General features: G+C 48.1%; 1 protein-coding gene and 1 long non-coding RNA gene across 23 annotated transcripts in view; both read left to right on the top strand.

Moving 5' to 3' along the window:
- The window catches only part of CACNA1C (calcium voltage-gated channel subunit alpha1 C), a 632,951-nt gene that overhangs the window by 187,700 nt on the left and 423,241 nt on the right, over positions 1 to 22,010 (top strand). The gene's annotated exons all lie outside the window — the stretch shown is intronic.
- Positions 7,037 to 16,527, top strand: LOC145721702 (uncharacterized). Its single transcript, XR_014145547.1, has 2 exons — positions 7,037 to 13,304; positions 14,049 to 16,527. It is a non-coding gene; the product is annotated as an uncharacterized LOC145721702 (long non-coding RNA).

Below are 22,010 nucleotides of genomic sequence, written 5' to 3'. Positions count from 1 at the left end.
TCTGTAACATGAGGGTCATAATAGCATGGGTTTCACAGGGCTGCTGCGAGGATCCCTTGTGGGATGCACCTGGCACAGTGCCTGGCATATAATAGGCCCTCAGTCAGTTTGGGGTGTTCTTACTATTGTCACATGTGACTGGCATCTCCATTGTGTTTAGGACTCACTCTGCTTACAAGTACACTGAGGAGGCTCTCAGCAGAGAGGTGAGGAACACAGACTCTGGAACCAGCTTGCCTTGGTTTGAATCCCAGCTCTGTCACTTACCAGCTGTACGATCTTGAACAAGTTACCTGACATCTCTGGGCCTCACCCTTCTCATCTGCAAAATGAGTATACAGTGATATATACCTTGTAGGTGACAGGGCGTGAATATATGGGAAGCAGGAGTTGGCACACGATGGCCCACAAGCCCAAACACCACCTGTTTTTGTAAATAAGGTTTTGGTGGCACACAGCCATGCTCACTCATTCACGTATTATGTGTGGCTGCTTTTCTGCTACAACAGCAGACATGAGTAGTTGTGACAGAGCCCGTCTGGCCTACTAATCCTAAAATATTCACTGCCTGGCCCTGTACAGAAGAAGTTTTCTGACCTCTGGTTGTAAAACGTTTCGACAGTGCCTGGCAGAGTAAACGCTAGAAGAGTGTTTGCTGTTGTCACTACTATTATCCCTTTACAGTTTGGGGTCATTAGGCTCTCCCGTGCGTCTGGTACACATAGGTTATAATCATTCCCTTCTTGTCGAGGATCTGGGGTTCAGAGCACTCAAGTGACCTGCCCAAGGTGGGGCCAGGCCTGAAGTCTAGTTCAGGGCTCACTCTGGTGGTGGCTCTGAACCAGAGACACCTGCCTTGCCTTCCCTGTGATTCCTCGAGGACAGGGCTGTGTCTGTCCATCCCTGTTTCCACTCTTCCCCTGCAGGCCCTGACAGCTCATCACATAGAGCCTGGCTGCAGGGTTGCCTGCTGAATGCATGTTTCCTGCCCCCACCTGCCCAGCTCCCAGCACTGAGCTATCCATGTGGGACTTCTTTAGCTCTGGGTTGTTCACCTCCCTGACTGCTGGAATTGAGAGGGCTTGGCTTATTACCGTGCTGGAAACTTCCCTGCTTATGCACAGAATATGGAGTCTGGGAAGGCACAGTCCAAGACCCTCTCCATCCCCAGACCTTTAGTCAGGACCATGGATGTGGCTGATGATAACTGATCTCTGGGTGGTTCACTGAGCACGTTTACATCCATTAACTCACTTGATCCTCATGGCAAGGGACAAGGTATGTGGGTGGTGTGCCCATTAGTTAAGCTGAGAGACTGACCCCTTACCCAAGGCCGTGTGTTAAATGGCTGAGTCAGACATGGGGTCCTGGTCTTCAGCCTGGTCCGGTTGTTCTCCCTCCCCGCAGCTGGCCTCCTGGCTTGATCACTGTGGTGGTGCCAACACCGGACCCCCGGGCACTCATTCCACTGTCTAATGACTTGTTGTCCGATACTTCTTCTTAGGCTGTAATGGAAATTCTATGTGCTTTAGGAGTTTGTTCTGCTCTCAATGGAGATGAAAAGAAGCTACCCAGAAAAATAACTAATTTGTAATCTTTGGTCTTGATGGTGTCTTCTGCCTGACCCGTCTAGGCTGGCTTTTCTGTCCTTGTGTATTTGTTGGAAAAGAATCTATCCCACCCACCAAGGTGACTTCTACTATGAACCGTACTTACAACTTCTGATGTGAAGCAGAAGGAGGGACAGTTTGTTCTGAGACAGCTCAGCCCTTCTGTAGAATAGTCCTGTCACTTTGGAAAGCCCTGAGTTTGATGTGTGTGTGTGTGTGTGTGTGTGTGTGTGTGTGTCTGTGTGTCTGTGTGTCTGTGAATCCTCCTTGATCATGTAATTTCTGCCTCATCAATATCTGGGGAGGAGAAAACCATTCCTGAAAGCTTCTGAAGAGCACAGGAAGAAATGGAGCACGTTTACAGTCATGACAGGGCCATGGGGATGAAGGGCAAAAGGAGGTCAAGTCACCAGCAGAAAATGTGATACATTTGACCTGTTTCTTAGGGCCTGCACTTCAGCCTAGGAGTGGACAGTGGACGGCTGGTCAGAGCAACACGTAGCTTTCAAGTGAGATGGTATGAAATGGCTCAGATGAACCATGCCAAAACCTTCCTCATGAGAAACAGGTGCTAGAAGGAGAGAAGCCACTCCTGCAGATTTCCAGCAGAGCTTTCCAAAGCAGGGAGGTTGAGGTAGTTCAGCAAGGCCACCAGGAAGCAGCCAGATGTCCTGGCTGTCCTGTTGACCCAAAGGGACCTGCCACAGCCCTTGAGTTCCCCGTCACTGACCTTTCTGGCTCGGCGAAGTCCTTCTAGACATCGCCGTTACAAGTGTAACCAAACTCAGCCTCAGTCCCCTGTGAATATATATCCATACCTTCTGGTGGGTAGAACAAGAAATTGCTTTATAACGGAAATACCGTTTTGTGTTTTGTGTCTCTCTTGGACAAATAATCAGAAACAGCTGCCCTGCAGCTCTGCAGAGAATGGAATCTTCCTAGCCTCCATGAAGTGAAAACAATTCGGGAATCAGAACAGAATAAGGGCCAGGCTGAGAGGTGGGGCTTAGAGTGGACTCCTGGCACCCCCTCAGATTGACCCTAAATCACTTCCTTTCCCTGGCCTTTGGTTTCTGCATCTCTTAAACAGGGCTAATGAAACCTGTTTCTTACTGCAACTCCACACACCATGAAAATTTATTCTCTTATCTGCAGCAGGCTGAGGCAAAGGGGCCCGCCACATAAAACAGCTTGAATCCTCGAGCACGGTGGATGGAGGTTGTTTAATGAGTGAAGCTGTGTAGCCTATTCCGTGTTTGTTCTGCCATTAAAATTTTTATTGTTATTTGTGAAGTATCCACTGGAGTTCAGGAAAAGTCTGCACACCACTAAATCGAGTGAGCTCAGCTCCTGCTGCAGTTAAAATGAGTGCTATAACCCCAATTAATAATGATTTTTTTGCACCAGAGACGGCTGCTTGCATGAATGTATTATCTGCTGGGGAGCTCTTATGGGGCCTGCTCCCAGTGTGTAAATATTCGGTCTGCCTAAAAAAGAAAGTCCAAAAAAGGGCTGGTTTATTCAGAGTGGCCTCTGTGATCTGGCCACAGTCAAGGGCCTCTTCAAATCATCAGCTCTGATATTATACACAAACATTTGGGTCTCCAGGATAATCTGGAAACAGGATGCAAGAGGGAGGGGAGGGCAGAGTGCTGAGTGGGAGGTGAGGGGCGGGGGGCAAGACAGAGAAAACCAGAAAGCTGAGAGCTGAGGCTGGGAAGCCATGAAGCAGGGTTGAAGGCTTTTGCCATAATTCATGGCTTGTCCTGACAAACAGCCTTTCTTGTCCATCAGGAAGCAGGGACAAGAGTGACGAGCTTTGAATGTCAAGGCTGTCTCTGTAGGTGGTAGAGGCTTGCTTTGTCCAGGAGATTATTCAGTTCCACTGAGAGCAAATGCCAGATTGGATCAAGGTATTTGTACATGGACAGCTGTATGTTTTATATACAGACTTGGGAGTCAAGCCCCTTCTGTCTTCTTTCCAAGCTTCTAATCCTTCCCACTTATTTTTTATCTCCCAAGATCTTTTGGGGTCCTTCCGAGGCCTTCTGGGTCATCAATTAGAGGATGTCCCTTAGCTTAGATTACACTACTTTTTTTCCTCCCTGTACATTCAAACTAACTTGCAAACTTGGATGATGTACCCACCCCCTATCCTCCCATAGAGGAGTACCACTTACTTTATTCTCTACTCTTTCTGTTACCATGGGCAGGGAGGAGAACATTTGTATGCCACATCCCTAGAGCGGAAGGTGTGGGAGGAACCCTTCCCACTTCTCCCTATCTCCTCATGCCCTTGACCCCAGGGGAAGTGACGTAACTTATATGATTCGTGAGTTGGCTTAGCCCCTTCTGGGACTCTCTTTTGAATCTACTTGTCCCCAAAGAAGAGGTCACCAAGTTGCTGGGGCTGGCTCTGGCCCTGTGGGGAAATCCTACAATGGTCCCACTTTTTGGTTGGGTGAGTAGCATTAACTCTGAGTGAAGTATTAGGCAGCCCTTCGTAACCATCCATCTAAGCCACATTCTCCAATTTAGAATTTGTTCGTAATGAAGCTCTTAGCTCAATTTCAGTCTGTGTGTCTCCTATATCTTATTTCTTAGTTGGTTCTGAACTTGTAAGAGGGAAGAAAGGACAATTAGTTTTTGGACACCACCCAAAGCCCCAGAACTCCTCCTTGATCACTGATTATAGAAGGCTCTCCGAGCAGCTCTGGATATAATGGAGGCAAGACAACATCTGTGGACCCTTTTCTCCCTCCAGAGAACTATTTAGAATTCATAAGAACCTAAGTCTATGGCTCCTGTTTTTGAGAATGTCTGCCATAGCAATGTTAGAATTTTCCTCTTTATCTCTGAAATGATGGTCCTCGCCTGAGAGGAGGGCATGGAGGAGTAAATGAAATAGCACACACTCACACATACTAGGTCATCAATAAATGCCTGCCCCTCCTTGGTGGCCTCCGTCCCAGTTAAATAGTGGTTGCTGTCAGAAAGTTCCTTCTGATGTCCAGAACATGCCTATCTTGTTAACAATTGAAGGCCATTTCTTCTGTCTCATTGAGAGTGATTTATAAGCTTAACAAATGATGAGAAAACCTCATATTCCATACACCTGGTTTAGGGGACTGTTTGAGAGAAAGAACCTCAAAACCAACAGAGAGATGCACGCCAAGAGGGAGAAGGAGCATCCAGGGCATCCAGAGAAGAGGGATGCGTCTCAAGGAGTTTGGCCAGTAAACATGCAGTCATGAACCTTCAGGTATCTGTGGACTGACCTTATCTGAGCACTCCTAAGTTTGGCTGTGCCTTGAGCAAAGACTGACAAGTTCTGGGAAAAGTTGCTGGAGGTATCCTACATTAATGTATAGCTTTCTCTCCCACAACTTGGGATGCAAAATCATCTCATTTTTCTGGAACTTTATTGTATGTGTCCAGTACTGTGCTCACCACGGTGGAACCACTAGACGGTTGCTCACAGGCTGGCAGGGAGGAGAATAACAACACAGAAGAGAGTCTTAAAGCAACCCAAAACTCTGTCGCTCGGGAAGCTTCTTGAGGACAGGGCCTGCGTCTTATGTATCTCTGTACCCCCTGATTATCAAGAGCAGCCCTTCTGCTTTCTTTCTTACACAGGGGTTTGCTCCTTTTTTGTTTTAGCTCTGGATGTGTACTCTGTGCCCCTGAGTTTTCTAGTTGTAAGGAATGGAGGTGTGGGAGGCTGAGCCAGGCAGCTTCAAGAATGAATAGCTCCCCATTGCTCTTGTGTCTTTCCACCCATGCTGCTGTAACCTGGCCCCCACCCCATGCTAAAGATTGTTCAGGGTCAGGGCTTCTCCTACGGCTCACCTGTTCTCCGCTTGACTGTTAACATCTACCTCGGAGGATGAGGGAAAAGGAAAAATCCAATCCAAGTGCTCCATTTTGTTATTTGGCGTCAGGGCTGTTGTGGAGTCACGGTTGAAGTCAGCTTTGTTGACTCATCAAAATCTCTGGGGAAGGGAGAAGACACCTGTCAGAAAAGTTCCTCAGGAGATTCTGATATGGCCCACCCCCCATCTTGAGGACTGTGGGTTCATTTCCACCATCAACAGAAAGATCTTGCATTATCCCTCTCTCCTCTTTTCACACTGGCTGGTGATTGAGGAATGGGCTCTCTGAGACTCATTCCAAAGGTCTTTTAAATGAAGAGACAAAGCTTAGCTTGATACTTTCCTGAAGAACATATGCTTTGATGCAAAACTCAGCAGCAAGAGCCTTGAATTAAAGCAGCCATGACTCCCCATAGGCTTAAAGGCACTTTGGCTGTGGGAAAGTAGTTGCTCCAGATGCAGAGAGCTTGGATGCCCTCCCCGGCTTCACAGCTGACCTGCTGTGTGACCTTGGGCGAGTCATATTTCCTCTCTTTGCCATCTGTAAAACGACAATAGAGATGCTTGCTACCTACTGGTTTTACTGAGGTACTGAGAGTGGGTGAGATCACAGAACCGAGTGCTCACCGTTCTGCTGCAGAAACAAAGCCTGGTTATGAGGAAAGCATCATTCTGCAGGTGCAGGGGGCTCTGAGAACCTGTGCGGGGCTTGCACATGGTCCTGGGTCATGCCGGGGTGCGGGAGGCAGGCTCTCCCTCCGGGTCCAGGCCTACTTCTGAATGCCCGTGCCTGTCGGCACCAGCAGAGAGGAAGGGATGTCTGAGCTGTCAGGAGGTGGTGGGTACAGATGGTTTCTGGCTGAACAAGAGGGAAGTGCCAATCAGAGAAGGTCGGCCTCCTCAATTAGAACTCGGAGCAGATGGGTCTGAGGCAGATGGGAGGGGCACTTCCCAGTTTACTAAGTGTGTGATAGTGAGCCGGTGGCCTTCAGAGAACCAGAGAGGTCACCTAGTTCATTTCCTTTCTTCGAGGAAGGGCATGTTTAGGATAAATCTGACAGATGAGTGTCCTCATTCAACAGATAGTTAATGGCTTTACTGTGACTGGAGCCGTATGCTAGGCCCTGTGGATGTAATATTAAACAAGATAGACCTGACCTTGGCCTCACCTCACAGATGTTAACAATCACACCCACTGCTCTCTGCCACTTGCATAGGAATTGTTTTGGGGGGGCGGGAGGAGGACAGTCATAAATGCAGATTCCTGGATCCCACCCCAGAACTACTCGATCAGAATATGGGGGGTTGATCCCAGGAACTTACATTTTTTTTTTTTTAAAGATTTTATTTATTTATTTGACAGAGAGAGACACAGCGAGAGAGGGAACACAAGCAGAGGGAGTGGGAGAGGGAGAAGCAGGCTCCCCGCAGAGCAGGGAGCCCGATGCGGGGCTCGATCCCAGGACCCTGGGACCATGACCTGAGCCGAAGGCAGACGCTTAACGACTGAGCCACTCAGCCGCCCCGGAACTTACATTTTTAATAGGCTTCATAGTTCATTCTTGTGCGTGTTAAAGTTTGATAACTGATCGTCTTCGCTGTCAAAGCGAAAAGTGATCAGTGACTTGAGCACACCAGTATCTTAAAAATGAATTATATTTACACTTGGAATGGTTTTGCCAAGTCTAGTCTCCTGTATCTAGGTTGCTAGAAGTCCTCCCCCCAACCCCACGTTCTGTCATATGGAAAATAACTGCTCACATCAATTGAACTAAAGTGTTGATTGAACTTTTATTACCTGCCTAGCTTCATGCTGTTCTGAAACTGGTCCCTGAAGAGCTTACAGTGTTCTTGCGCTGATAAAACACACCAGTTACCCAGTTAGAGATGAGGAGAAGATGAAGGGCCAAGAGGGGGCAGACGAAGTTCCCAGGCATGCAGAAATAAAGACGTTGATGGGGGAACGTAGTTGCAGCCACATCCTTTCCAGACTGACAGCCTCTGATTCCAATCTGATGACCAGAGTCCTAACCTATTGAAGAAGTTGAAAAAGTATCCTGGGTAAATCCAAGAGATGCAGGTGTAAGGGAATCTGTATTGATGGAAAACTCCACCAATGATTCTGAGGTGTTCTCAGGTTTGGGAACCAGAACACTATCTTTTTCAATACTGAACAGGTTTTTCCCCCATTTAGTTCAGTTCTGTTTTCTTTGGGCACAAGAACATCAGTTTGTCCACCCATTCCTTTGTTACATTAGCTGAGTAACAGTTGAACTGTGAAATCACAGGGGCTTAACACAGAAGCTTATTCATCACTCATGTAAGTCCAGTCAGGGGCTCGAGGTGGCTCTGCTCCTTATTTACTGAGGGATCAAGGCTTGGCCATCTTCAGGGAGTGGCTTCCTCAGAGTGGACATCCAGCAGCCAGCCAACCAGAGGCGTGAGCAGAGAGGATCATGGTGGCTCTGATGGGCTGGGCCTGCAAGTGGTAACTGTCACTTCCATGGATGTTCCACTGGCCAGAGGTCAGTCATGGGGCCACATCTGTCTGAAAAGGAGGCTGGGAAAGGTAGTCACCCTGAGTACCCAGGGGAGAGGGAACTGGGTCTGGTGAATAAGCCAGCTCTACCCTAGCATGTTCCTGAGCACAGTTCCTTCCTCCAAAACTCTTCAACCATTGTCCCTGATCTCTCCTCCTCCAGGCTCTTGGGCAGTGAGGTGCTCAGCTAGTTACACCTCTCCAGTCTTTGGACTTCTTTTATACTCATCAGAACTGCAAAGAAGGCCTTGAAATTGTATATTCTTTACACCTGTCCCCTCTTTCCCCCTCATTTCTCCTCTTCCTGTACTTCGTTTGGTCTTCCTCTTAGGCTAAACCATCTGAAATCACTGATATTTGATATTTTTTGCCCTACAAAGATGGCATTTTCATATGGTTCAATTAACATTATACTCTTAGCTTCCTCCTGAGAGAACCCTAGACCTGCCTTCAGTAAATGCATTCCCAGTCCACAGGAGGCAGAGATTTCTTTGAGAATCAAGCCAAAGGAAAGAGAGAAAAGATGTGGGCAGGGTTTGCCTTCAATGCTATTACCTGATGTGTTTTGGGTTTGCCCTACCCCAACTAAGAGTAAGCTCCCATTTCTCACCTCTGCCTTGAACCTTAATAATGACATCTTATTTCTGGTTATGTACTAAAAGTTTTTATATACATTATCTCATTTAATTGCTTTGAGCCATCGACCTCTCAATTAATGAGATATGAGAGTTATATAATACTTTCCTTCTTTAGATTAGCTGCCGGGAAACTTAGGCCAGCATTTATGATTAGTCAGAGTAATTGTACTATGCGTTTGGCTGGTATACTTAAAAAATTTACTTATTAATGTTTGATAATTGTCATTTTTGTGTTTTTTTTTAAATGTGAGATTAAAAATCTCTTAAGTCCCTTTTTAAAAATGATGTGGGATAAAACAAGTAATTTTAATTATATCATAACAATCTTTTTAGGAAGACTCTATTATCTTAATCTTACATATGTGAAACTGAGGTCCATAAAAATAGATTTGTCTGAGCCCTGCTCAGTGTGATCACTAGAATTGGGTGCCCACCTCTAAAACTCTTTCCCTCCATGATGCCGCCTTGTCCAAAAGGCCCATTACCACTTTATAATCACTTCCCTCCCAATTTCACATGACTCATATTTTAAGAGACTTGATTATTTTCTATCCTACTTGTTATTATAGATGCAAGAGCATCATCTAATTAAAAGGAAGTCATATTTTTGATCATGTTCTGGTTAATTTTGTTCCATTAAAATGAATTTTTAAGTTTTCAGAAGAGGATGAGAGGCAAAAAGCCCTTTTAAAAAGTAGATTTGAGAGCTGGATTAATAAAGTAATGTTATGAATTCAATATAAATTAACTTGTATATGCTCTTAAATTCCAAAAGTCAGTGGAGGAGGTGAAATTAGACTCGCGAGTGAGCATGATTACTAACAGTGGCTTTTCCTAACTGGAGGTGTTTTACATGGGCCTGGGGAAATCAGCTCAATATTTCCTTCACATTCTTGTTTTTTCTTTTCTGTATGGAAGGAAAAAAAATTCAGGACCATGGAGATGCAAGGAAAGGTAGTTTAAAGCTCAAAATTAGATCTTGAACTAACATCAAAAATCACCTAGGAACCTACTAGAAATGCAGATTCTTGGGCCTTGCCCCAGTTGACAGAATGGGAACTCCCCCTGCCCCCAACCTTGGGACCCAAAAATTTGTGTTTCAGTGAACACACCAGGTTTTTCTACAGGCTTAAGTTTGTGACCATTTGGCTTAAAACAACATCACCTGGAAGCCGCTTCTTCATTTGGATAGGAACTAAGTAGTTAAAACATCTCTGAAGGAATTAAAAATGCTAATGAGGAAAATTAATGTCTTTGTCCTAAAACAAACAAACCAAAAAAGAAACAAATGAAAACAAAAAACAAGACAAAACAAAAACAAAAAACAAACTAAAACCATTCATGAGTTAGTGGTTAAAGACCAGAAATAAGTTGCTCTGAAGTGTTCCAATGAGAGCCAAGAGCAGGACCAAATTTCTGAGGGTCTCTTGACAGCAGGAAGTGGTTGGGAAGCCTGTCTTCTGTGTGGCAGTGTTGGATTAAGAACTGTCTCAGATCTAGGTGTGTAACTTTCTTTATATAACTAGAGCAAGAGTTGTACTTTATTTATTTTTTTAAGATTTTATTTATTTGACAGAGGGAGAGATAGCGAGAGCAGGAACACAAGCAGGGGGAGTGGGAGAGGGGGAAGCAGGCTTCCCGCTGAGCTGGGAGCCAGACGCAGGGCTGGATCCCAGGACCCTGGGATCATGATCTGAGCTGAAGGCAGATGCTTAACGACTGAGCCACCCAGGTGCCCCTAATTAATTAATTATTTTTATTTTTTTAGATTTTATTTATTTATTTGACAGAGAGAGACACAGCGAGAGAGGGAACACAAGCAGGGGGAGTGGGAGAGGGAGAAGCAGGCTCCTGGCTGAGCAGGGAGCCCGATTCGGGACTCGATCTCAGGACCCTGGGATCATGACCTGAGCCGAAGGCAGATGCTGAGCCACCCAGGCGCCCCAAGAGTTGTACTTTAAAAAAATGTTATTATTAAAAATTAGCCAATTTATGCTCTAAAAAAATGAGTGGAAAAAGCATAGGTAAACAGCACTGTAAGCTCAATTCCTGCTTTCTTGTGCTTTGATGTCATACTTTGAGAACTCCTCTTTCCCAGCTGGTGTCCCCAGGTTGCACACTTGTGTCCTGAAGAAAGCAGCCACGTCGGGAACACTGGTCCAGCCAGCTCAGTCAGCCCGGAGGAGAGCAGGCTGCCTGCTTCTCAGTGAGATCACGGACTCCTGCTGTGCTGGGCACTTTGGTCTGATAGAGGCACCTGTTAGAGTTGTGTTCCGACCACTCTTTAGCTGTGGGATCCTAGACAAGCCCTTGCCTCTTTCAGTCTTGACGTTCTCATTCCTAAAATGGGGATAATAACACATACCTTGTAGGATTGTTTTGAGAATTGAATGAGTTAGAGCAGCAGTTCTCAGCCTTTTTGGTCTCAGGACCCCTTTATACTCCCAACAATTGTTTAGGACCCCAAAGAATTTTTATTTATGTGGGTTTATAGCTGTCGTGTTTACTATATTAGAAATTCAAACTTAATTCATCCAAAAAACCTTATTACATGTTAACATCTTTTTAATGAAAAATAATTGTTTTCTAAAGCAAAAAATTTACTAAGAAGAATTTTATTGCTTTACCTTTTAAAGAGTTTCTTTAATGTCTGCCTTAAGAGAAGACAGATTCTAGATCTGCTTTGTCACTCCATATGATGCAACATCATGTGTTGTGTAGTTATGGAGTCTCTGGAAAACTCCATTGTGAGACTATTAAAGTGCAAAAGGGAAATAACATCTTAGAATTATTATGAAAATAGTTTTGAGCTCACAGACACACTGAAAGGGTCTTAGCCACCCTTCTGGGTTCCCTGTGATACACTTCGAGAACCATTGGGTTAAAAAAAATCATGACAAGGGTTTAGTATAGTGCTTTGCACATGGTAAGCACTAAATAGTAAACTATAGTTGTAAACATCACCATTAGCTAGGGAACAGCATAGAGACAGTTTCTACGCATACTGGGGCAGAGCACTAGAAGAAAGTGAGGCTTTGCTTCCTGCTTCCTGTGTGCACGGCCCACAGACCCAACAGGTACGTCTGCGGCTGCGCCAGAGCAGTCCTGTGACATCTCGTCTGGCCGGTGAGAGCCCTGAAAGGGCCTGGATGTGTTCCAGGCTGCAGTGCCAGGAGTGTGCACATGTACTAATATGGAGATGGTGTTACGTGGGCGTCACAGAGAGGCCTTTCCTCCTAGGAAGCAAAGCACACTCGCCTCTCCATCATCTTGTTCGTCTTCTCGGCATCCCCACGTCAGTGTGGTCCCAAGGCAAGTCAGAGCCAGGGCCAGGACCAGACCCCAAGTTTTCTGCCTTAGAGCAGAGTTAGGTAAGGAGGCAATGGGCAGGACCGGCAGAGGCCTGCCCAGGGGCCCACTGCTGTGCTTTCAGGACTCACAGTTGTGGAAACAAGCTGCTCAGCTCAACCTAGTGGATGGTCAGTCACCCTGGAGAGGCAGGCCCAGAGCCCATGACCGTCCTCCCAGTGGGAGACTCGCACACCACGTGACAATCAGCTGGCACTCCCAACCGCCTTTCCCTTGGCCTTTCTTTCAGTCCAAAAGCCATAATGCAAGCAGTGGGCTGAATGCTGTAGCAAGCTGCTGTGTCGGCATGTAATTTGGAAACCCTTTTCACTTAGCCATCTATTAAATACCTGGTGTGTTTTGAGTCCCCAATCTGTTTCCTCCCTCATCTGCCACCAAGGGAAAGAATAAGGGAACACTGACCAATCAGAGGAGGGCTCAGACTTGGCCATCGCAATAGCGGTCTTTCTTGGGGCCAACACCTGAGTCTCGGGCACCAGCCTGGGGGTATGCACAGCCATAGGTTGAGGAGGAAGGGCAGGGAGCTGGTGCCCATTGTCATAGCAGATCGGCTTCTGTGGATGGCAGAGTCCGGGAAGGGAGATGACCACAGGGATGCTCCATGGGCTCAGGATAGGGATGAGCGTATCTAAAATGTGGGACAAGTGGTAAGAGTCCAGAAAGCTAGTGGGAGCCGGAAAGAGTGACAGCATATAGAGCAGAAACCCATGGCAGATCTGGGAAGTGGCTTCTGGCCCCTGCTTTTTAAGGATTCTCTGGGTACCGACAGGGTAGGGGCTACATTCACTCAGCAAATATTGATTGAGTGCCTGTTATGTGTCAGGCATGTTCTAGATACATCTCTTGTTATGTGAGTGAATAAAACAGGCAAAACTCCCTGCCTTCAGGGAGTTTACTCTTTCATGGGAGGAGGAAAATAAAGAATAGGAGAAAATAAAGGAAAAAAGAGTAAAATATATCTTATTAGATACAGAGAGGGAATTAATGCAGGGAAGGAGACAGGGTGGCAGGATGGGGTTACAATTTTAAGTGGATGGGTCAGGGAAGGTCTCATTGAGAAGATGACATGTGAGGCAAGACCTGGAGGGGATAAGGAAGTGAGTCCTATAGATATCTGGGGAAAGGGCATTCAAGGGCACAGGGAACAGCAGGTGCAAAGGCCCAATGCTGAGACAATGCTTGAGGAACAGGGAGGAGGCAGGTGTGGCTGGAGCACAGTGAGCTCTTTGAGATGAGGTCCATGAGGAATAAGGGAAGAACACTTAGAGCCTTATAGGTCATTGTGATGATTATGGCTTTTACTCCGAGGGAAGTGTGAAGCTTATAGAGGGTTTTAAAGGAGTGACATGATCTGATGATTAAAGGGAATAGAAGGAGAGGGTGCTGGAGCCGGTAGAAGCAGGAAGATCGGTCTGAGGCTAGATCAGTAATCCAGGAGGCAGATGTTAGCAGCTTGGACCAGGGTGATAACAGTGAAGGTAGAGAGAAGTTGGCTGGGTTCTTGATATATTTTAGAAGTATGGCTGGAATCATTTGCTGACATATTGAACATTAGGTATGGGAGAAAGAGGCATAAAGATCAACTCTAAATTCCTTGGCCTAAGCAACTGGAAGGCTGGAGATAGCCAAGATCTGAGATGGGCAGGAGATGGTTGGGAGTTGGGTGAATTTCAGGTGTTGGGTTTTGGACGTGTTTAGTTGGAGAGATCCAGGTAGAGATGTCAGGATGACTGGAGAGGCCCAGGCTGCAGTAGGGAGAATCAGAGAAATGACCTGAGAAGTGCAAAGGAGAGATAGAGATCGGGAGGGAGGGAGGGAGAGAGAGAGAGAGAGAGAGAGACAGAGAAGGAGGAAAAACAGCAGCTCTTGTGCAGCCAAGTCCTACTCCTGGGATCAAATGATAAATGAAGGGGCATCTTAGAGGCAGCCTCAGACCCAGAGCCTCAACGCAAAAAACAGCGAGCAGCCGAGGGCCATCCACTCCTCCTCCTCCCTGCTGATGCTCCCTAGTGGGCAGCAGAAGGCAGCGTTGCAAGCCTTCCTTCAAACAGGGCTGACTTCCAGGGAGTGGGCAGGAAGGGCGAGGCCCTGATGGGATTGGAATGGACACAGAGTGTATCATCGTGTCTCCTAAGATAGGGGGCTGCATCCGGGAGGCCTCCGGGGGGCGGGGGGGCTTCTGGGGAGAGCCCAGGCTCTACCTTTCCCAGACCAGTCCTCTGGCACTGTGGTTCTCCTGGGACTGTCTTCAGATGACTGCAGTTGTCCAGAGAGATGGAATTGGCAGATCAGAAGTCCTTGATTAAACCTGCAGAATGTCAGAATTGACAAAAAGAGCATCCTGTCCAACCCTCTCTCCTTACAGATGAGGGAACTGAGCTCCAGAGAGATCACATGACTTGTCCAAATTAGAAGCTTTATGACCTAGGGTAAATCACTTAACCCTTGCATCTGTGCCAGGCAGAGAGCACCTTCCCAAATGCGCTGTGTGCTCATAGTTCTTCCTGTTCCCCGACCCTCCTCCACATGGGCTTTCACTGCCAGATTAGGGTTTAGGGGATGATTGGCAGCCCTGAGGTCACCCAGCCCTTTTGGCAATCCGGCCATCCCATCGGATGAGACATGGATTCCTTGGCAGTCAGTACTTCCTCAAGAAAGATTTTTCTTAAAATTGATGGTACCCCTTTTGGCTTTGCCATTCCCCATGTCTGCAGTGGGGCAGAAAGTTAGCTCCGCACCAACGTTGTGTTCTTCATCTGTTGGCATCCACCTCCTACCCCATCCCAGAGCTGTTTCCTCTGGCCTGCCCAAACCCACATGTTGGTCTCTTTTGTTCTCTGCAAATCCCTCTCTCCTTCCAATTGTCTGAGCTGCCTTTTTCTTGACTACTTCTTAAGCCTCTGAATTTCTCCTTAAATATCAGCTCCAGGATGCCTGCCTGATGAGCTGAGGTCATTCCTACCCTCAAGTGACCTGGTGAATTAAGCAACAATACCAGGGATTCCAGGACAGTGAGTTTGAAGATCAGCATCTTTGCTGGCCTGGTGGGAGGCCCTTGGCCCTTCTGGAAGTGGGCAGAGTGACGCTGACTTTCACACAGGCTTCAGGAGGGAACGGCTGGTGACCATGATTGTCCACTGTCTAGGTGAAGAGTGCCTGGCCCTCTGCCCTCCCGTCAGTGGCTCTGAACTTACAGAGCTGGAGCCAGCCAACTGAACATTTGTTCTACTCCTGTTTCATGGGAAAATCCTAGGCCCAGACCCCCCTGAACCCACAGGTGCTTGATGCTTTCTTTCAAGGCAAGGAAGGAAGACGATGCCCCCTGGGTCTTGCTTTGTGCCCTCCTCAGCTTCCTGCTGGGCAGTGGGGGAGGTTGAATCTGAGTGAGAATCAGGGACTCCTGTATCCCTATCACATTCTTCTCCTCCTCCTGTCCCTTCTTTACAGGTATTCAAACCTTTTACATTCTGTGGTTGCTGACTAGCATCCCCCAGGGGACTATCTTGCCTATAAACTCAGAGGGAGGCGTGCTTCTCTACCTTACTCTTTCCTCCGTTGGAGATTCCAGAGCTCAAGCCTCTGGTGCAGTGGAATGAGCCTGGAAATGAGAGGGAATGCCTAGGCTCTCCCCGTCTCGCACGGTGAACCTGACAAGTTCCCTCACTCCCTGTGGCCTCTGTCTCCTACAAACATACGAACGGGGGTGCTGGGTTGGCTCGCAATCCCAGGGGTCCCTTCTGGCTCAGACACACTGCCGATAGTCTTCTTGTTCCCAGTGTCTTTTTAAAGGATCCTGTGTTACTTATCTCGGTATCTCTGCTCCCCTCCACTGCACACTGCTATCCTTGCAGTAATGACATCAAAACACCCACACTGTATCTCAACAATCTGATGAGATAAATGCCTCATCCTTGGGCTCTGTGGACACAGAGTAGCAATTCTCCTATCCCACTATCAAAGAGCTCAGAAAACACAGGCTGCCAAGGAGGAAGAGGCAAGCGTGTGGATCACCATGTGCGTGTCATTAAGCACTTCTCCCAGCCCCAAAGCCCCTGTTTTCCGCAAAGCTGCCTCACTTTTTCCCTTCCTCTACCTCCGAGCTAGTTTAGTGTTTGAGACTGGGTTGGGAGGGTGGACGTCAGGAGCATATGGCCTTGTTATCCTGCATACAGCTCCAAGTTGGATGCACTAGCAACTGGCCAGGTCCTGAAAGTAATTAAGCTGTGCAGATTGATCCAGGGTGGCACCGGGGGGCCACTGACACCTGCTCTCACGCTCCTTCTGCGGTGTCCCTCTCACCTGTGAGATGGACCGTGTGACTCTCAAGGTTGGTGCTGCCAGGGCTGGCCTGGTGCGTTTGTGCCCCTTCTCCCTTTATGGCCCCGGGAGCTGGGAAGCCACACTGGGTTCCAAGAGAAGTAGTAGCTGGTATGGTCCTAGTTCAGTGAAAACAGACCTGGCTCCGGCATGCTGGGTGAGTGACCTTGGGCCTCAGTTTCCCTGTAAGCAGACAGGAGATCATAGTAAGGTCCTCCCACTTCCAGGAATGCTGTAAGAATCTGGGGATATAAAGTGAAAGTGCTCAGACTTCGAGACTTAGAGGGTGCTCACATATCGAACAGTGTCATGTATGGAGCAAGGCAGGCATGGGTTCGAATCTTGATGTGTGACCTGGTGGAATGTACTTAACTGTTCTGAGTTTCTCTTTACCCATCTGTACACTGAAGGACAATAAAACTATGACTGGTTTCTGATAATAATAACAGGTGCATCTATTATTTATTGAATTGGGTTCTTCCTGAAGCCCAGCCCAGTGCTGGCTGGGCACACGATAGGTGGTCAAGAAATGTTCACAACTAAAGGGAGACTAGGGGTCTGACTCATACTCTCCTTTAACCCCTACACCAAACCTATTAGGTACCATAGGGTTATTATCCCCATTTTAAAGATGAATAGAATGAGGCCCAGAGAGGCTGAGTGATGTGCCCAAAGTCACACAGTGAGGAATGGTGAGATAAGCCCCATCGTACAGTACTTGCTAGCACTTCCTGGGAAGTTTGGCAGTAGGGTGTGGGCAGGACTGGGCAGGGAGGAAACAACTGGACACCCAACTGGATGCACCATATTCCATCCTCAAAAATGTATTTCCCTCATGCCATGCCACAAAACTATGTGTTATAGTGCCCACTTTACAGATGCGCAACTGAGGCTCAGAGAGGGAAAGAAGCTGAAGGGGCTAGTTCCAGCTTGAAAGCGTCCAGGTTATGGAAACTATTTCCCTCCGTAGGGTCTTGAGCTCTGGCTGGGCAGCCTGCTCTGTGTTCCTGTCCTTTCCGAGGCGGGGGTGGGGGTGGGGGGTGGGACTGGAATGTCTCATACTGCCCAGGGCAGTAAGCAAGGAGTGCAGTACGCTGGAATTCCTTCCGTGTGGCACTTCTGGGAGTGATATCCCGCCCCCCCCGCCCCCCCCCCGCCCCGGGCCAGTGATTCTTGGGAAATCTTGGCATCTGGCTGGTCTTGCCGGCCCTGTTTCTCTGACTGTTCTTTCGGTCTCAGAGCAGTCGCCAAACATCTGACACCGTTCAGGATCGATTGCATGTAAAATGAAGAGTGGGTTTGGTTTTGTTTTGTTTTGGGGGCCTTTTCTTTCTTTCTTTCTTTATTGCCCCTGGTGTCATCTAAGAAACAGGTTTTGAGGGTCTTTGATTCTCTTCCAGAATAACAACCATATGGGGCCTCCATTTATACTACACGGCCTGTGCCTTTTGCAAGGGACCAGTTTGTTTTCATTCGGTGCTGAACCTTGACTTGCTCCAAAAAGTTTTAATCAGGTAGCTTCTGAAAGAGGGAGAGACTCTGAGGGCAAATGATGCCTTGTCCCTCTGAAGGGAGTCTAGCTTTCAAGGGTATGGGCAGGAGTGGGACCAGGAGCCCGAGAGGTGAGATTTGGAGAAGCCAAGGGTCACTGGCAGGATCCGGGCAGATCCATGCTCAGTGGCTGGAACAAAGAACACTTTGAACCATGCAGGGCTCTGGCATGTTTGTTGATCGACTTATCTAGGGCCCAAGCCAGCAGCTTTTGTTCCAGAGGATTTCATGGATTAACTCCCAGGGCTTCGGAAAATTGTTTCTTTTTAAGAAAGGGAAGTTTGGAGGTGGCTGCAAAGGAAATGCTTATGGGCAGCCTGGGGGGCTGGGGAGCTGGGGGAGTGTGGGAAGGGGCGGGAGACCACATATTCATTGGAGCGATGGCCAGGGGCTCCCAGGGAGGGAATCACCAGACTTTGGCATCCACACTCTTGGGAGGGTTCCTCCAAGGACCTCTTCCAGCAAGGTCTGGTGGAAAGAGGAGTATGGATGCCTGAGGCCGGGAGCATCCTGGGCATTAAGCTAGAGACCACAAGGACTCCCGAGGGCTGAAGGTTGCTAGGCACCGGGGTAGGTTTCCTAGGGAGACCGTGGCTAGAAACACCATCTGCCAAAGATGATTTAGTTCCAGAAGAGGCAAGGGAAAGAACAAGATGGTCTTTTCTGTCCTAGTTAATCTCTGTTCTATTCGCTCGGGCCGAGCATTCCTTTCCTGAAGTGGAAGTGAAGGCAAATGCGCTTCTGGGCAAATGGTCTTGTAAGAGGGAGGGCCCTGCCTTCTCAGCTCACCCCTAACCCCCTGCGGGGGCCCGGGGTCTCCAGAACTTGCCCGTTCCCTGCCCGAGGTCCTGCCCTGGCAGCAGGCACCAGCAAGCCCACGTGTGCTGGTGGGGAGGGTGTAATGGGCATATGATTAAATACTGATACTTTGTCAAAACACTGACAGTTACAAAATGCCTCCGCATCTACTCAGGGAAGGGTGAGCAATGAGCAAAATGACTTCAATATGCAAAAGACATTCCATGGAGGCCGGGAGGGAATACTAATCCTGGAGCCAGGAGGAGTAATGGGGATTAGTGCTTGATTTATAGGCTGGCTGAGAGACATCAACTCGCTGAAACTTGCCTCAATTCTACTATCCACATGTGTGCTTAAGGAGATGGGCCCGCTTTGGTTTGAAAAGCTGTCTCCTCTTTGTTGTTGGGAATGAGAGTAAAGTACCTGACCAAGGTTGAGGGTGGAGGAATTCTGAGCCCCTGCGTTCTGGATTCAGCATCACCCGCCGTCCTCTAGACAATAGAAATATGTTGTCCTGTGGAGAGTTTGAAAAATGAGAAGGGTGATTGCCTATTTAGGACAGGTCTGGATAAAACCACTCCTGGAGGCAAGGAATCAACTAACCATGGAAGCTTTGTGTTTTCTCTATATATCTTCCTTGGCTAAATATAAAGAATGGGTATCAAGTGTTCGGCTGCATCACCATCGGAGATGGAATTCTACACTGACGGTTCCTTTGAGAAGACCTGATGGAAGGGCATTTCCACGGAGGGCAAGGGAACCAGCGGGGCTCTTGAGGTGCCCGGAGCTAGCAGTGGAGGGGAGCTGGGTCCAAGGGGAGGAAGTAGCGCTCTCAGAGCCCAGTGAGTGCTGGAGCTGGGAGGACGGACCATGAGCTGGAAACCATGGTCATGCAAGGACATGGCCACCGCCGGGACAATGGCACCGCATCAGGTGGGCGTGGAAAAAAGACCCCGTGGCTGCTCTTTTTCCATATACTCCAGTGTCCTGCTGGTGCTTCTCATTGGTCAAACCAGCCTGAAGCCAGAGGGCGGGAGTGCCTGGGAGATGCAGTCTGTAGGCATCAGCCTTCCAGGGCACAGAGTAGGGTGGGGAGGGCAGAGAGTGGATCTAAGGGAGGCGGTAGGGAGCAAGAACTTATTTGGAGTATTAGCTTAGTTTAGCCAACTCTGGAAGGCTCTTCAGAAGGGGAGTTTATAAAGAGGTTACCCACTTTCCAATGATTCTGTCCCCAAGACGAGCATGCTTACCTTGCAAAACGCATTGCTCAAATGATAAAGGAACTCTGAAATGTCCCACATACATCTCCTTTATTTGTGAAATATCAGCTGTTGGAGGGCAGCGATGGAGTGTTTTAGTACCAGTTGTCTTGAGTAAATGTAACAGCCCCCACCTTGTACAGTGCCTTACACTTCACAGAAGACAGGAACTCAGGCACCTTGAGGCTGACAAAATGGTGACAAGGTGGCCCTTTGGGGGGAATGAAAATGAGCAGGCCTGACCCAGCAAGGCCCACAAGCACTCTAAAGATGCAATAAGCCCTCTATGGGGAAAGACCACAGCCACACGGCCCAGCAGGAGCCCATGGCAATGGAGGACAGGAATCAGGAAGCAGAGATGGAAGTCACTGGACTGTCCCTCTGGCTGAAGTCTGGCCATGAATGTGTCTCAAGCAGGGCTTCTGGTTCCTAAATGTCTCTGGCATCCTGAAGCCACTGTTCAGATGATTCTTCTAGGCAAAGAGTCTTAATCCACTGGAGGGGGAGAGCACGTGAAGTCATTCATTAGCATATCCAGGCCGACCAGATGGTCATGTCCCTCCTGGGCCAGGCCCAGGGACGGGCGGGGGTATGGGAAAGATGAGAAGGAAAGGGGAGATAAAGGGCATCAGATGCACTCTTTGCCAAGGGCTGATGGTCTGTGGCTTGTTTTTTAGGACAACGTAGACCTGTTTGGGATAAGAGCCCACACCGTTCTTTCTCGTGTAGCAGGCTCTTGCTCTCCAGAATCTTGCTGGGCACTCCTCCTCGGCGGTGTCCTGGGGCAGGCAGGCTTTCTCCTCCGCAGCCAGCTGCCTCCACTCAGGCTGGGCTGGAAGGCCCTGGGCAGGGTGCGGTGTGGATTCCGCTTCATGGGTTCCAGTGCCAATTTGGGTGAAATGCAAATTTTCCTCCACTCTGTGTTTCTCTTTTCCAGTTCTGTCCTGAATGGAAAAAATGTAGATTTAAGTCCAAGGTGCAGCACTAGAGCTGGTTTTTTCCCTTTTGACACGAAACAGAAAACAGAGACAGCCCAGGGCCTTGGGAGAAGCATTCAGAAGGACTCTCCCCTACTCTGGATAGTGAGCTAGACAGACGGCCTGAACTCAAGTCCTGGTATTGCCGCTTAGTGGCTGCGTGGAAGTTACTTAACATCTTAGTTCTTTGGTTGCCTGATCTGTAGGATGGGGATCACCAGCATATCTACGTTAGGGATACTGACTTAAAGTGTGTAAAGTGCAGCCAACGGTGCCTGACATGCAATATGGCAACATATGAATATTCGCTGTTATTACTACGAGGCATACTCTTCTGGGCAGGGCATCCTCCTGGGGCTCTGGGGAGATGGAACATCTGTGAGGCGCCGAGGGCGCAAACATCCCTCGAGCATCTCTTTCATCAAGAAACCTGCAGCGAGTCTGCTTGCTTGAAGATAGAGTCTGGATCCACCCCACAATCTGGCTTCCAACCTTCCTTACGCTTGCTACAAATCCTCAGCCTCATGGGGGAAATCTGGTAGTCCCCATCCCCCGCCCCCCAGATTTGCTGTTACCTGTGGATTTACTTCCATGTTTTTAACACTTCTCTTAGAACACAGAACAAGGAGCTTCTTCCTAGCAGTTCTTGTAAGGCCTGGCATAAGAGGGATTTGCACGGTTGGGTTTGCAGGGCCTATCTACTGCGAGGGGGTTGACTTCTTTCTCGTTTCTTTGACACAGCAGTATTGTGATGTAGAGACAGCTCTGCCTCTCAGACACTTGTGAGGTGGTAGCAGAAGGGCTGTGGCTGGTGTCTCGGACCCCGTCTTTTCCCGAAACAGAGGCAGGTCACAGTGTATTTATCTGTTCTACTGAACACATGTTCATAGGCCCTGGACCTGAATAAACTAGGTCCACAACTAAAAGAAATCCCTTTATAGGCAAGTAAGACTCTGATGTTGGCCCGTAAAACGAAACTACTTGTATTATGTGTTATACTTTAATATTGTCCCTATCAGAAGCAAAAAGATTCAATGTTACCTTTGCTTATTTACTACATCTTCATTGTTAAGCATTATT

This window comes from Leptonychotes weddellii, chromosome 5 (genome assembly GCF_054177405.1).
Source record: "Leptonychotes weddellii isolate Sample4059 chromosome 5, ASM5417740v2, whole genome shotgun sequence".
Classification (NCBI taxonomy): Eukaryota; Metazoa; Chordata; class Mammalia; order Carnivora; family Phocidae; genus Leptonychotes; species Leptonychotes weddellii.
Note: the sequence above shows the minus strand (reverse complement) of the source record. Positions and strands in the feature narration are given on the sequence as shown.